The sequence below is a fragment of the Bombus terrestris genome, chromosome 8 (genome assembly GCF_910591885.1).
Source record: "Bombus terrestris chromosome 8, iyBomTerr1.2, whole genome shotgun sequence".
NCBI classification, from domain to species: Eukaryota; Metazoa; Arthropoda; class Insecta; order Hymenoptera; family Apidae; genus Bombus; species Bombus terrestris.
The window spans coordinates 3,888,476-3,905,127 of NC_063276.1; the positions used below are offsets into that span (position 1 = coordinate 3,888,476).

General features: G+C 42.0%; 1 long non-coding RNA gene across 1 annotated transcript in view; it reads left to right on the forward strand.

Moving 5' to 3' along the window:
- The first annotated feature begins 1,826 nt into the window (after positions 1-1,826).
- The window catches only part of LOC125385533, a 70,302-nt gene continuing 55,476 nt past the window's right edge, over positions 1,827-16,652 (forward strand). Inside the window, exon 1 of the long non-coding RNA XR_007224921.1 lies at positions 1,827-2,135. This is a non-coding gene — a long non-coding RNA (uncharacterized LOC125385533). The remainder of the gene's footprint in view (positions 2,136-16,652) is intronic.

Sequence of the window (16,652 nt, forward strand, 5' to 3'; positions counted from 1 at the left end):
ATGCATTTTTGCATCTTCAAATATTTCTTATAATTTGCACAGAAACCATTGTACCAGTCGAGGCTTCAAAAATTCCTTTATCTTTGTACAAGAAGTTTCTTTGGCAAGAAATCGTCGCAGTCATGCGTTCCTCTTTATTCAAAAATGTGTGGAGGACAGGGTATATCGAAAGTTTGACCGTGAGATTTATTTGTGGTTATCGTTTGTTGTCGTATCCGACGAATTTATTTAAAATAATGAATTAAGGTACAGCCTATAATCGCTGGGTCGTTAATACAGAGTATAAAATCGCGGGTGAATACTCGATAAATGTTCGTCGCGTAACTCGGTAGATCGCTCGTTTAGGAGTCTAATCGTCGTAGGAGTCTAATTGTTCTTGCATTACTTGTATCCTAACGATCTCGATAAAACAACTATATGATTAGAATTGTCCTGTGACTCGTGTGTCGCTACAAATGCTAAACATCAATTTTTGTAATCCTTCCTCGTCGATGAAATTCGTCGTTGTTTCTGTGACAAAACGTCTGCATTTATTTTTCCCTATTTAAAGTTGGCAAACGCCGATCTTTGAAAATGTTCCGCGTTGACGAAATTCATCGTTCGCTTGGAATATGATCGGTGAAACTTGGTGACAACGAAACGCATAACGCGTCGCAGCAGGGAGTTGCCGAGGCTGGAGCACATAACTCAACGATTGAATTATTCTACCAAAGTGAAAAGTACTTAGAATGTGTCGATTCTCTGGACTAAATTAAACAATTGAAGATTACGAATTTGAAAATATACGACTATGGTTGTTAAGGACACAGCCTATTAAACTGCGAAAGATTAGATTCGGAAGAATTTTCATCGTTTCTTCCATCTACGCCTGTTTATTTCGTGGAAACGGTCGAAGAAAGGAAACCATTCCCAGCTTTCTCTTTTTTTAATCACCGATTTCAAGAGCACAATGCCGTGCTCGGCCGGCAATTTACGGTAACACGAACGTTACGTGCTTTCGCGCCAGCCATAATTATCGTCCTTTTCACGAAACGGCACGCGAATATCAGTAGAAGTTCGTGCGCCGCGCACGCCTTCATTAATCGCTCAACAACCGCTCCACGAGATTGTCCCAGGCCTGGGAAATAAAATTTGTATATGGAAATATCGTGGAGAATTTCGAAACGTACGCGTATTCATTTACCAGGATATTTTCACGTTACTGCGTGCCGCTTGACGGAAATTTATAGCGCGTGCATGTCTGCAAATTTCACGTTTGCTCTCTGTTAGTCAGACTTGTTCGAAATTTCGAAATTCCATGTTTTTAAGTCGCGCAAGCTTCCGGACTTTTACTCGTACGAGAAGTACAAAATTTTGAAACGCACAATATTCGTGATTTTTGGTAAATATCGCGAACTCTCAGGCTTCAAGATTTTGTCGCTACGAAATGGAAAATTCTCTTACTGCTACGACACTTGTCGAAATAACATAAATTAGCTCGAAGCTCGGGAACCTCCATTCCTCCGCTTATTTGCTTCCACCTTCGTGAAATAACGTTGCAATTCCGAAACTAACATCTTCCATTCGCCGTTTAAAACGCAATTCGATTATCAAGTACTTCGTCGATAATTCCGTCCTGTGGACGACGATTATCGATGGAACTGCGCTACTTGAGCCAAAAAGAAAGACAGAAAAACGAAAAGCAATAGCGAATTTGCACGGACGAGTCGCAGTTTGTTTTATTCATTAAAAAAGAGGAAAAAAAAGAGAGAGGAAAAAATTAAAGAGAAGAAGGAAGAAAAAAGAAGGAAAGTCGACTGCAAGATCTACTTTCTTTCAAGGGAGTGAACGTCGTAAGGGGGTGGCAGAAGGGAGGAGGAATATCGAGGATCAGGCCAGAACAAAGTCCTTTGAGAGGAGCGGAATAAATTTGCATCGATTACGATAAAGTTGCGCGAGAGTGCATCGCTTATTGCGCCAGGCTCCACTCTCTCTCTGCTTTGCGACATTGTGCAAAATAAAACGCAACAAGAAACGCCAGCCTGCTCGAGCGAAAAAGGCGTCCACCGATATTGTTGCTGCAACAATGTCTGATCCTATCAGCGAGGTGTGACTGTCGTGAAAAATGGCTCGTTCTTCGTCCACCAACGGAACTCGTAAGTACTTGGACAATTTTTCATAGATTTCATACACGTGCACGTATCGTCTATTAGATAAATGTCTTCTACGTGTTGGCTTGTGTTATTTAAGAGTTTCATATCAGTCGGAATTTAACGCGGAGTGGCGAGGCTTTGGATCGAAGCAGGTTGCTTTGTTAAATCCGATTTAATTTAATTTGGGAATATTGTGCGAAATAAAAATTTACGAGGTTGTTTTATATTTATCGTGATTCATATACGAGTTGCAAGTACAATTATGATTACTCGAACGTTAGAAGATATCGAGAAATAACGTCAGCTATAACTTGTGTATGTTTCCATAGACGTGAAAAGCTAAGAAATTGTTCATTCCCGAACCAGGTACCAAAAACCGTATAATCATTTCTTGTGATTCCATATCGATCAGTTGTACCATTAAAAAATTGTTGCAGTTCAAATAATCGCATATCCCTCGCAAGCGTCTCGTCTGCAAAACACAGTTCGAAAATGCTAATTTTCTATCGCTTGGTTCCTAAATAGGAAAAAAAAAAAACAGCGGCACGCAAGATTCACGTATCGAGCGATCGTTTCCTGCAGTTAACGAAACGTCCCTCGGAAAGCTTTTCATTCGCGAAGCACAGATCAAGAACGACGATGCTCTTTACCGCTTGGTTCCTGAAACATCGAAAAACAGCGGCGTGAAGGACGCGTGTCGAGCGACGCTGGTTCTCGTACGAGTGGCCGGCAAAAATGTGTCCTCACGAGTCGGAGGACACGTCGATTATATCCTTGCGGCAGATAATATCCCTGTCGGTCGGTGGTAGAGCCGGGGCCGGAATGCACCGTAGAAGGGACCCTGGGGACTTACATCTTTTTCCGCGGTTCGCCGCATAAATAAACGCTGTCGGACAGTTTCGGGGGTCCCGTCCCCCGCCTAGGCGCCGCTCTTTTGTCTTAGCTAATAGAACACGCGTTCCTGCGCGTCCCTTTCGTAAAAATGCCCGAAATGTCCAGTCGTATAATCCTCGCTCGATCGACCTTCCCTTTCTTCTTCATCGTCATAGTCATCCTCTTCTTCTTTCTTCTGCGTCGCGTTAGGCCGCCGCCTCTTCTGCCTCCTGCTACCAAAGCCACTCAGGCCACTCCTTTTTCGGCCTCCTTCCACTGCCCTGCGCCTCTCGTTCCTCCCTTTTTTTTTCTTCTCTCCTCTGTTTTTTTTCCCCTCAGTTCGACCTGTCCTTGTTTAGGCCTGCCTTGTTTAGGGGATCGTTAGCGATTATTACCATAACTGTTAATTGCTTTACGACGCGACACGACTTAGGGCCAAGAGGGTGCGTCACGCGGATCCTTGGTTTTTCTTGGAGGGGAGACTTCGACAAGTTTCTGGGGCGATTCGAACGGAACGAGATTGGAAAAAGCGAAAATATAGGATTTGTGAAGTGATAAATAGTGGAACAATTGCTGTGAGAGAAAGACCACGGTTTTAGGGATGAGAAGCTTCGGCATATTTACGTAGCTTCGACCGAGAAAAGTAGGAAAACAGAATCGAATTTGGAAATTGGAATGAAAGCTAGAGAACCAACGTCATGATTTAGAGTCGATAGAATAGTGGTGAAATGATCGGTGGAGAGGCTTTTAGAATTTACATTGCTTCGATCAGGACGCAGATTGAATTAATTCTAAGAATAAACGTGACAATTAAGAATTACGTAATAGAAAAATAATGCTAGGACTCTAAGGCTGAAGTAGTTTGGCCTAATCTTTCTTTATTCGTTTGGTTAAAACACACTGTAGAATGTATTTGCACACAGATGCATTCGTTGTAATTGACGAAGCTCAAGTAGCGTAAAAGTACTAATTGCCTTCGTACGACGTCAAAAATTGAATTAAATCCAGGATTGAACGTGACAATTAAGAATTACGTAATAGAAAAATAAATCTAATCTCTGTTTGTTCCTTTGTATAAAACACACTGTAGAAGATATTTGCATACAGATGCATTCGTTGTAATTGACGAAGCCCAAGTAGCGTAAAAGTACTAATTGCCTTCGTACGACGTCAAAAATTGAATTAAATCCGGGATTGAACGTGACAATTAAGAATTACGTAATAGAAAAATAAATCTAATCTCTGTTTGTTCCTTTGTATAAAACACACTGTAGAAGATATTTGCATACAGATGCATTCGTTGTAATTGACGAAGCCCAAGTAGCCTAAAACTACTAATTGCTTTCGTACGACGACAAAAATTGAATATGATCGAGATGAGATAAAGAAGCTGATAAGAGAAACGTTTCATCGTAAAGTAAATATATAGAGAGAAGTATAAATACTTCTGGAAGCTATTCGTACATTAATCGGGAAAATTACGGAAAGATTGTAGGGTTTTCAAATTTCAGCTGGGAATTTCAGCCCAGCGGGAACGCAGTTGCTCGATCGTAATTATTCCACGGTTCCGTTTTACCGTTTTATCCGAAGTTTTAATGGAGTCGAGTTAAATTATGCAGTTCCACGAGAGAGACAGTGGATTTTAAGTGTCTCTTTGGTTTCCGTCCTTAGACGGCTGTTGTGCGCAATTTATTGCTTACTATACCCTCCGATGGCGTTCTATAGAACCTGTTAGTTAGTGGCACTTTTACGCACCCGCCCGAGCTCATAAGGCATTCCCTGTAATGGCACCGATTTCACTCGTAACTGCGGATAATGGCGCTTCTTCGACTCGAACTTCTTCTACCATTATGTTAATGCACACAGAGAACGACGATACGACGTACGATTGACAATTTGGCGACATTGTCGCTTTCTTGTCTACTATAGTAGAACGAACATTATCATTCTCGCGTATGCACGAGGGCTGCGACTTCTTACGGTGCTATTAACACTAACGCTTACCTTACCAGCCTCGGTCAAACGACCGGGTCCAACATTTCACTTCAAATTCTGTACCTTCGTTGTTATTTCTTTCGTTCCTCTAACTTCACGTAAATTCTTCGGTCGTCTGATCGATTAATTTCTCGACTTTGTTTAATATGAGAATTTACGTGGGGTTAGAGACGAACGAAAGAAGTCTCAGCGAAGGTACAACTTCGAATTAAAAATTCGCTATTGACCTATTAGCTTCGATTGATAATGTTGCAGGTCGAGCATCGTTTACTATAAAAGTTATAAAGAGAGGATCGTCGATCATCTATTAATGTAAGATACTGTCAGGTGGTTTCGCAACGCTTTACTTTTATTCTTATACTTTTATCGTTATTATCCACGCTTACCGTAATATATGGATTTCTAGCGAATATCGAATTGTTTGTACGTGCGTGTATTCACGCTATTCGTAACTCGTTTGAACATAACGTAGAGCAATGGAAAGTTTCTAAGATGAGAAGTAGAAGAGACGTTATAATTTCATAAAATGGATTTGTATAGTAATAAGAGCAATAAATGATTCCAACTGCTACAGTATGCTACACAGTTACTGATATGGTAAATAATTTTTAATAGAGACCAATTATTAAAGTCTGCAGTGTATCGATTTTAGAGTATCTCCAGTCTAATTATTTAATGGCAATACGTAATAATACATAAAATGATGATTACATAAGAAAGAAATATTACTGTTAGATACAGCTATCTAATAATTATTATTAGTTGCCGTTAGAAGCCATTCTTTCTGTCCTAATAACATATGCATAATTACTAAATACTATTCGCATTACATATGAGAAATCCAAGGCAACCATAATACAATAAACAGCAAACTATACTTCAAACTTCCTTAAACTTTACCATCAGGCTCGTTTCTAATTAGCAGACCGGGGATTTCTGTGCGTCTACAGGAAATTTAAGATCGTAAAAATGCCTAGAACCGCGATATGCGGAACCACGGCGTACAAAACACACAAAGTACGACGAATAAAGTAAATTCCTATTTGCAGTGCGCTCGTTTAATTACGTTTAGGAAGATAGGAATTGGCACGAAGAAAATGCGCGATCTATCGATCGATTGCTCGTCGCAATCGTCCGAAGCCCGCTTTCGTCACCACCCTCGTCATCCCGCGCTCTTCTTCCAACGCTCGCAGCCACCGAAAGCTCCGCGTGCGATCTTCCAACACTCTGGCCGAGTCTCTCGACGATTCTCCTCGATCTCCTCGCCCCTTTCTCAAACCCAGAGAATGGAAAAGCAGGCCGCTTCTCTAGGTGGTCCAATAATAAGACAATAAGTTAGGCTGCGATGCCGGTTGATATCAGTGTGGGATCGAGGCTGGAACAACGGAGAAAGACGCGAGCGTGTACGCGAGCGAGCCGAGCCAAGTCGGAGCGAAGGGACTGCAGAAGACAGGGCGAAGAAGAGAGAAGAAAGAACGAAGTGGAGGAAGAAAGAAAGCAAAGGGAAAGAGAGGCCATGCCGGACGAAAGCGAGTGGTATGCCCGGAGTGGCGCCAGAAGTCTTTCCTCGTCCTTCGTGCTCCCTTGTCCGGCGTTGGTCGCGGTGCTGGGCCATTATCCTCCAACCGTAGGACCGCTATCTGCATCTCTTTCTCACATACGTAACGCACACACGCACACACATACGTAACCGTGTCGATCCAATTCTCTCGGGCACGCGGTTCAACGGAAATTAATAATCTTTCCCTCTGACGCAGGCGAGCCAGACGTTTCTCTCTCGCTATTTTTCGGCAATTTTATTTTTTATTATATTTATATAATTAGCTACAGGTACGTACACATACGTAAAACTATGTATGTACGTGTATCAGTGAAATTTGTATTAATTTCATTTGCATTAGAAGCTCGGAGCCCTGGAACTGTGTAATTCATTGGAATTTTCTGTATAAGAGAGAGCTCGAAGTTGGAAATTCTAAAACTTTCCGGAGCTTTATCTACGTTGGGAAGCCTAAATTTGGAAATTTGGAAATTTTCCAGGGATCAAGTAGCAGTTGTTATTGGATCTTCTTAGTGGCTCGGTGCAGGAAACGTAGGCTTTGAAATTTCGCAATTTCCCAGAATTCTTGCTATTAGGTTGTCCCGGAAGTTTCTCTCGTTGTACAGGTAAACGACGGATGCACATATTTTCCCCCTATAGGAAGAAAAACGGATCGTGCGTAATTCAATAAAATAATATAAAACAAAGAAATATCCTGCACCCGAGGAAGAAACTGTCGCAAGTTTTTGCCAACTCCATACTTGACGTTAGTCCAAATACACCGCCAATTGGAAGCATTTGAGAATTTAATGCAAATTCCCCGATCTCCGGAGATACTTTGTTGCTATAAAATACGAAATAATAACACGCCCCTCCGCTTCGAAATTTGACAAAATAATTCACACTGAAATTCAGTGGCGTACCGTTATCTCCGAATCACTGAGAAAGTATCTATCTCTTCATCCTCGTCTCGCTGCGATATTACAACCGTGTCGATCGAATTCTCTCGGGCACGCGGTTCAACAGAGAAATTAATGATCTTTCTCTGTCTAACGAAGGCGAGCCAGGCATTCCTCTTCTGGTTAAGTAAGCGAGGGAATCGGCGCGATTCTCTGTCCGATTCTTATGCACAGACGCCGCAGTCTGTCCTCTCTTCAAGGCTGACTAATTAAAGGGGACTCAAGGCGCGAGGATACCGTTCTTGCGAGTAAGAGGATTGGCTAGATGAGAGAGGAGTATTAATGGTATACCGATCCGGGTCTTTATGTCCTGCCCGATTTCTATCGAACCAACCCACCTCTTCTCTCGTCTTATGCATAGTGATAAGCCGGATTGGTTAGACAAGGTGGAATCGAGTATTTCGCGTTGCTTGGCGCTGATCGAGCGACTTCCGGCAGCCTCACCACGTTTTTTAGACGAGGGGATTCTGTTTATATTACGAGCTGATGGAAGGGTTTCAGAAGATCTTGGTATTTCTTGAACGTTTCCCTCGGAATCTGGACTCTATCGAATTTGCAATTGAAATCGTTGTATCGTAAGTTGAAATTTTAGCCGTCGATTCTGTTTCGAGTTTCTCGAGGTTCGTTGGGGCATTTGACGAACGAGGCGATGAGACGGGTCGCGTTGTCAGTGGCGATTTTAACGATGCACGTCGTCGCGCAGGTTGCAAAGTGGATTTCAACAAGCTGCGAGTTGAAATTTCCTCTCTATTTCGTTAAAGTTTGTTTCGACTTCAGCCGGGAGTCTAGCATTCTCTAGGAAACAGCATCCTCGTGTGTTCTTTATACTCGTTGCGATTCGTATTACGTTTCCTTCAAACTTCTTCGTGGTTCTACTTCGATATCCTGAAGGAATAGCCTGTAACGCGTGACAAATGAAAAATTCAACGTAATTTTCTACGAGGATCAAAAACATAGGACTGCGTAATAAGGTTACGCGAATGAAGATCTCTAAACATATAATTCCGGCAAAGTTGTTTGCCACGGAGAAAAGCCTGAGAAAAACGATAAAACCTACCCCCATTAACCTAACCCTAAACTTAACTTAAAAATACAACAGTTAAAAGGTTGTCCTAAAAGTGTCTTTCTTTCGCAAACGTGTTTTTTACAACAGTGTAGCTTCATACAAACGTGAAAGCAAGTCTGTGAAACGTCTCTGTATTCATCTCAACAGAAGAGAATGGATCGTACGTAACTCGACAGAACGATATAAAACAAAAAGTCATGTGCGTCTGTTATTTCTTCATAAAACGAAGGAAACTTCTCGGACAGCCTAATACTTCGTATTTGCAAAACGATCGAATCGCCGGCTGAGAACGATTTGCAGGCCACGTTCAGAAATCAGCGCCGTTCTACCTTCGTTCTTTCCTCTCTCAAACAGAGAAGAAGAAGAAGAAGAAGAAGAAAGTCGGTGCTGGTGTTCTCTTCTCTGATTCTCGTTCGCGGCTCATCAGCGTAACTTGGACTGTCAAGCGGGGACACGGAGGCGGGTTTGAAGTGTTTATCGGCACTGGCGGAACACGCCGGCGTTACAAGCGCCGCTTCGTGTCCGGCGTGTCGCGGCGGCAAATCACCGAATCCGCCGCCGGGACGCCGTGGAATTCGCAGTATTCGGCGGCGGGACTCCGGCATCCGGGAATCGTCGCGGCCAGCGGCCGCTGAAAAGGATGGAATTGCGGTCGTGCCGTGCAGACTCGGAGCACCCGCCTCCCATCGATCTACTCCTCGCTATTTCCACCGGGAATCGTCGTCCCGCCGAATTCTATCGTTTCAAGACACGATCGGTCGTGTGTCGAGCGTTTGCGCTCGCTGGTCTTGGTCGGTATCGGAGTTGCTCTTAGTTCGCATGCTGCACTTTGACTGGGTTAAATCATTTTTAGAGACTGTGTAGTTTTTCCGAGTTTTCTTTCCGTTTGTAGAGGATGGTTGGTCGTATGGTTTAAACGACGAGATTACTCGATATTCAAAGCGTCAAATATATTTAAAAATAATTAATAAATACAGAGAATGTTCGCTAAGACGTTCGGTATTAACTTATTCGCTAAACACTGTTACACTGGACGTTAATAAAATCGCTGGAGACTGAGATTGAAAAATTGGTCGCCTTACGATCGTGTCGGGGGAGTACCGGAAAATTTAAATTCGGCTTTGTTCGATTGTTGCACGTAGCGACGCATGGTTTTGCCCCGAGTTTATTTATTATTGCATTATGTGTGTCTTAACGATGTTAATACTCCGAGGTAAAACGACAACATGGTTCGAATTGTCCTGTAGCTCGTGTGGTTTCATGGTTCCTTATTTTATGGGGAATTCTTAAAGAGCAATAGACGCGGAAATGTACGGTTGGGGATAAAGGAGAGTTGAAATGTAAGCGATGGAAAAAGTATGATAATTTTATAAAGTAGAATTGCATTTGACAAGTCAGTAAATGTAATATTCGTTACAGAATAGGCGACTGTTAAGAAGGTGGCGAAAAGGCTCAAACATGAAAGACACTGATACGAACATTGCTTAGAAACCTTACATTTTCTTTCTGCTGTCGTAATACAAAGAAATATACGAGGAATTCAAAGGAAGGAGCTTGTTACGTCACACTGGTACATTGGATTTTGGCATTTAACGCTAGAACTACCGATAGTTAACACGAAGCTATTTCTACCAAAACCAGTCAAAATAACTGGTCTTTAAAAAACACGTAATAATAGAATCAGAAATTGCTTTCTTAAAGAAGGAATTCCATGTTATGTAGAGAACATTTTTGGTATTATTAATCCATACGGAGGCTTAACAAATTTATAAAATTGTAATAGAACCAGTCATTTCGATTGGTGTGGTATTTCTAGCGATCCAGTTATCGATCCGGAATTTTCCTGATAACTGATATCATCATATCGAATGATACGCAGTAAAAATTTGAAAAACGTGTGGCAAGTTGTACGAAACGAGGAAACTGGTTAATTGGGCTTCGATAAACAGATTGCAGGACCTTTTTACACTTCGACTGGTACTGGTCTAAGTAGCCCTGATACAAAATTATTTTCAGTTTGAATACATAAGAAACAAAATAAAATTCATTGTATTGCTATTTTACTTATCGTTGCGAAAGTAATTACGTCATTGTGGAAAAGAAATATAACCTGAAGTAAGAATTTTAAAATAAAATTGACTGGTGTGGTAGTTGTAGCGTTTAAGGGGATTTCAAGAGCGTGTAGATTCTTAGAATTTTCTCTGAGGCTCAGCAGTTGCTTATTTTATTGGCAAATTTTAAGATGTAGAAATACACCTGCAAAATATCCAAAGAAGAGAGTTTCGTTGTATCAAATTGACGAATTGGATTTCGAACGTTAGAATCGTTAACGATGGATGGTCTTTAATATGGAAAACTTCCAATATCACAATTATTGCGAAAAAGAGAGTTTCTCACAAGAGAAATACAGTAGTAAAAAAATTCCAGTTCCACAGGAAGCTAACCACTTCAGGTTAAATGTTCGGTCGCAGGTATGCAAAACCGAACAATGTTAGGATCGTAATCGGCCAAGGGATTGAAACCTTTCAACTTTCCCATGATTTACTATGCCCTCAACCTAATCGCTTGAAATATATTCAACGCAAACAACATTAACGAACGTATTCTATGAAACCTTTTAAACGTTCATTAACACTGCAGTGGGACACCATTGTTACGAATGTGTTGGTAAAACTTGCAAAAGTTTGAATATGTGTATGCGGAAGTTACAGAAATTTTGGTGAAGTCTGAGAATGTATGCGAACCATGGCAAGTCACCTAATCTAAAACTTTAATGTAAAATAAAACTCACCTAAAAACTTTAATGTAACTAACATGATCGAAGATCAGAGGCACAAAACACTACGAATAATTTGTCAATTCGATGATCAACAACCATTATTAATTAACCAAATTGTCTTTCTAATTGATCCTGGAATTAAACACGTACGTTCGTGTCTCATGAAACACGCAACAAACGATTCTATACCTGATTCGTTGTAAATTTTCACAGATCTTCAAGAAATATATTTTCGTGCGAGGCAAACAATTAATCGTTCGAAATCGAGAAATTAAATAACATGGACGGTTCTTCTCGTACGCTTCTAAATCATAAACGTTGCTATAAATGAGATTTCAGAACGCTTAGCACAATACGTGTAATACGATTTACGAAAGGTTTCTACAAGAATACTTTGACGAGCCAAGAAGCAATCGGTTAAATCTGCAAACCGAAACGCTTTACTCTTTACACCAGGCACGCACACGCCATTCGATAGCTTCCGGTTCTCCTATTTTTATTTGTACAGTGGCGAAAGTTGGACCGGAAATTGCTGGCGAATATTTCTATCAAACTACCCGCTCTTCTGTATTTTTATTTCCGTTAGAAATTAGTGGTTTCAGCGAAGCATTTTCACGCTCGCTGTAATTTAATCAGCAAGGAAACACAAGCCGTTACACCTTCCGCCGCTTTCAACCCCCAGCCACCCTCGTCGATCGATACTGTTTGCATTACAAACAGTCGACCAACGCCGTTGAATATATGTATATATATATATATTTTTCGTTTTCTTTTTTTATTTTTTGATGTCTTTTCATCACGGGTGGACCAGCGTTGTTAGTTTTGTTAGTAGTTTCGCGTGTATATCCTTTCGACCATCGCGAAACAGGAATTAACACGGTGCCTAGGTCGCGAACAATACGTCCACGCATCGCTGACGACTGATTTCGCGAAAAAATTCCGCGTGATCGCTTGTAACCCGCGAGGACAAAGAAACGAGCATGAAATAAGCGAGCGTGAAAATCATCCCGCTGCGTTCTTTCGGTTATTATCGGCCCAGTCGTATTTTTCGTAATATTCAAAAGCACCTTAAGTTTCAGCGAAATTATTATTATCGATAAACTGGTGTTAACGCAGTTTTGGGAAATTTGAGATTCCGCAAGTCCACAGACGGCGTGTTTGGAGTAAATTAATAAACGTTTCTTTAATCACGCGCGTAAAGATGCAAAATTGCATAAGCATCAGCAGTCTAATCGTTGGTGCACGTGATTTTTCCTTATAATTTTATGTCGAACGTTTTTTTAAAGACACACGGTTGTTTTGTTTACGTTTGGAACGAGAGTAAGCTTTTCTTTTATTTGGTAGACTTTTAATCAATTCTCATTGAGAATTATAAGTAAATTATTTTGGCCTGGTACTGTGACTTGGATTATAAGAGTTTATAATATGTTTGATTCTAGTTGAATCTAATGCTTAAATCTAAAGGGTAAAGGGAAGCTTGAAACATACAAAATACAAGGAAAGGCATTATAGAAAATTTAAACATTTAATTTAGACATTATAGAAAAGAGTATTTTTAATTTGAGAAAACTGAACTCTTCTAGAGCAATTTGTGTACCTCTGCATAAACGTCGAAGATATGGGTATTCGCGTTAAAATTTTCTAGACACGCACGTATATCGTGTACTGTCCTACGTACGAGAATTTTTGGAGTTTTTAAAAATTCCAAACTGAAAATCCAAAACGTCCAAATACTCTCGAGCTATTCTCAGAGATGTTGAAAAGGCGTCAGAAAGAGTTATCGCGCTATCTCTGTCAAGATCTGGAGGAATCTCGTAAATTATGAGTTATCTGTTCTCGAAAGGGAAAGTCAGAGTTTTACAAATTGACTGAGATTTGCTGAAACCTAGGGCAACGCTTGACGAAACCTTGCCCGACGTTAGACTAGCAATCTCTTCGCTTAACGATCTCTAGTTCATCAATTTCCAACGTCGAAACTTATTTCGTAGATTCCCTGATCTCAAACTAAGTAACTCGTGCTGTATCGCTTAGATTTTATCGTCGATCTCTCTTATCTCTCTCATGCAATCTAAAAGGCCCTTTTACACACACCTAGAGGTTGCGTTACAGTTTTATAAAAATTCTTAATCCAAAATTTACACAATCCACGATGGATAAAAGCATTCCTTATGTTGACAAGATAAAAATATTGTACAAATCGACCCACCCAAGCTACCTAAGATATCAACATCTGGGAGATGTCCCATCTCCTAATCCTAGGAAATTAGAATTTGACCTTCCACTGCAATTTTATAAAAGTCCTCACCTAAGTACGAGGATAATCATCTTTCCAGACGACGTACAATTAAAATATACACAACCCACTATGGATAAAAACATTCCTTATGTTGAAAAAATAAAAATATTGTACACATCGACCCACCCAAACTACCTAAGATATCAACATCTGTCGACCTGTCTCATCACCCAGTCCTATGAGATTAGAATTTGACCTTCCACTGCAATTTTATGAAAATTCTCACTAGGAGAAAGCCCTTCTACACCATCTACGTTTAAGAGCCACAAAAAATATTTTACACAAATCTATGCGCCCCGTCTAATCAGAAATCATCATCCATCGATCTCTGTTGTCTGTCAATTTTAGGAAATAAGATTAGAATCTGTGAGTTGCGTTGCAATTTCGCAAAACTTTCCGACGAAGTAAGAAGTCGTTGTAAATCATTGCACAACGTCCAGAAGACAGGATGACGCGTATACCGCGGGATTCGTACGACCGTTAGGAAGTTGCAGTGGATCGCAGTGGTGGCTCATGGTTTTCGAGTAGGTCGTTGACGGAGCCAGGACGCTCCCCGAGGTGGAACGTCGAGGGTTTGGCAACACGTTAATGAGGCTGAAACAAAAGAATCTCTGGGCCCCGAGGCGGAATCCCCGCTGTGCCATGGAACACCAGGGGGTTGGTGGCGCCATGAGCTGTCATCACGTGTCAAACGTTCGCCTATGATATTCAGGTAAAGAAAAGAAGGCTCTTTATCCCCTCCTTTACCCAACAAGGAACTACCCTTTACGTTTTGGGTCTCCGGCAATATCGAATCTGTTTTCTATCTCTGTCCTTCTTCCTCTTTTTCCTTGTCCAGAGATCTACCGATCGGATAAGGTTGATGTTTGCGTCCCGTTAATACTTTGGACACACTTCCATAGGTCTGCGTCCTTTTTCTGCTCCACGTTAATTATTTTGGTAAACGATGATGGAGTAGTTACCGCTCTTAAACGCAGCAGACAGCGTTCCGTGCATCGTGGCGATGTTCTTAAAATCGGGATATCTTACGCGTCTCGGAAGGTATTTTGATGAAATTTTAGGGAAATGGAAAATGAGGTATATTTGTGGGGAAAGGCGGCGTTAGGTTAGCTTTGGTTAGGTTAATTTTCTTATTTTTTCTTTTTGAGATTTATGGGACTATGGTCATGGAGATAGGGTAGTAGCCTGGGCAGTTCTAAGTTACCGATTCTCTTTCTATCTTTGTTTACAAATACCTAATTTACTAAAAGCTTCGCATGTACAGATCCAACGCTACTTTTAGGAAGCTCTTCTCATATTGAACCTATGCGATAAATGGAAAAGGTAAGGAAAGGATTGTGGCGTCGCAGGGAAACTTTCAACAAAGTTATCATTTTGAAGGATGTAATAACAGAGGGAAAGATTCGAGGGTTTTCGGAAGGTTTCCAATCGCTTCGCGCATCGAACGAAGAAGATTTCCGTCCCAGAAATCGGAAGCTCCAAAGTACGACACGTACCCACATAATTAAGCTAGAAAAATCCCTCTGAGGAATCGATACATTCTAAAAATAAAGGAAATCTTTCGAAATCCCGCGAACCGGAAGCTCCAAATTACGCCGCGTATCTCACGTTCGAGTTACGCGAATGTTACAAAATGAAAATATCAGGAAAAACGAAGAAAAATTTTCCCACGCGACGTTTCAGAAACCAGCATCGCCACGTGTACCTACGTGCATGGAAACAGCGAAGAGCGTCGAAAAACCTGGCACAAAGTTGCAAGAGCAAAGCGAAACGACGCTGTCACGTACAACCAGCGTATGCCAGTGAAATGGAAAGTGAAAAAATATCGCGAGTCGTCGAAATTGCCGCGTTACAGTGGCGTTCCGTGGCGGCTCGTTGGCCGGTGCATGCGCGGTCCGGGGCAATCTGCTTAAGACATCTCTGGTCCGGGTGCAAGGCGGTCGGCTTGCAACTGTCCGCGCGGATGCACGCCGCGCGGACAATAGTTGTCCGTCCGCGTTCGCTGGTATGCGCCGGACCACACACGCCGGCGCCATACCCACACCGAAAGAAAGGGTGAACATACGAGCGGTGTAAACGTATTTCAAACACCAGCCTACGTGGAAACGATAAATAAACTATAACTAACCGCCCTCGGACCCGGTGACAGGTGAATGGTGAATCCTCTTGTTAGCCACGAGGACGGCCAGGCCGAGGGGGCGGTGAACGTTGAACAAGCGTACACACACAAGCTGAGCGAAAGGGAAGATAGAGAAGGAAAGAGATGGCAGAGGATCGGAGAGAGAAGAGAGGAGGCTGAAGCGCCGGTTTCACCGCAGCCTGGACCCAGCAGGGCCGTTGGTTTGCCTTTATGCGTGCGAGCCTCGCCGTCGAGATATTGCGCCACGAGACACGTAGGGGAGACGCGGGAGGGGCCACCGTGTCGGGACCGAGCGGGATTATCGATGTAAGTCACCGAGAACAAAGGGCAGCCTGCTCGTCGCTCTGACGGAATAAATCGTCGCGATCGGTAATCGGGAACCGGCCCTCCTCCTGGTCCGCCAGCTTTTCGAACTCGGCCTCATTGGCTTTCTTGCTTCTGGTTAAAGTCGCTTGGTTGCGATACAACTGAGTTTTCCAAGTTTCGCGTTGTTTGCTCGTTCGATCGACCATGGAAAGCACGAGTCGTGACAAACTGATCGATTCAAGTTGTTTCGTTGCCACCGACGATATCGTTCGGTTGTGATATGGGAGACGGAAGTTTTGTGAATTTCCTTTTGTTATTTATTTGTGATAAGTCGAGTAGCAATTTTCTAACTGAGTAGGAGAAATTCACATGGTCTGTCGCTTGTGGCGATGTGTGTTGTTTGCTTGTGACACGCGGAACAGAAGTTTTGGGAATTTGCTTGCCTCCTGTCGTTTGTTTCTGACTTGGCAAGTAAGAATTTCGCAACCGGATAGGAAATCCACTTGGTCTGTCGCTTATGGCGATGTTGTTTGGCTGTGATACGCGAGGCACGAGTTTTCACAGTTTGT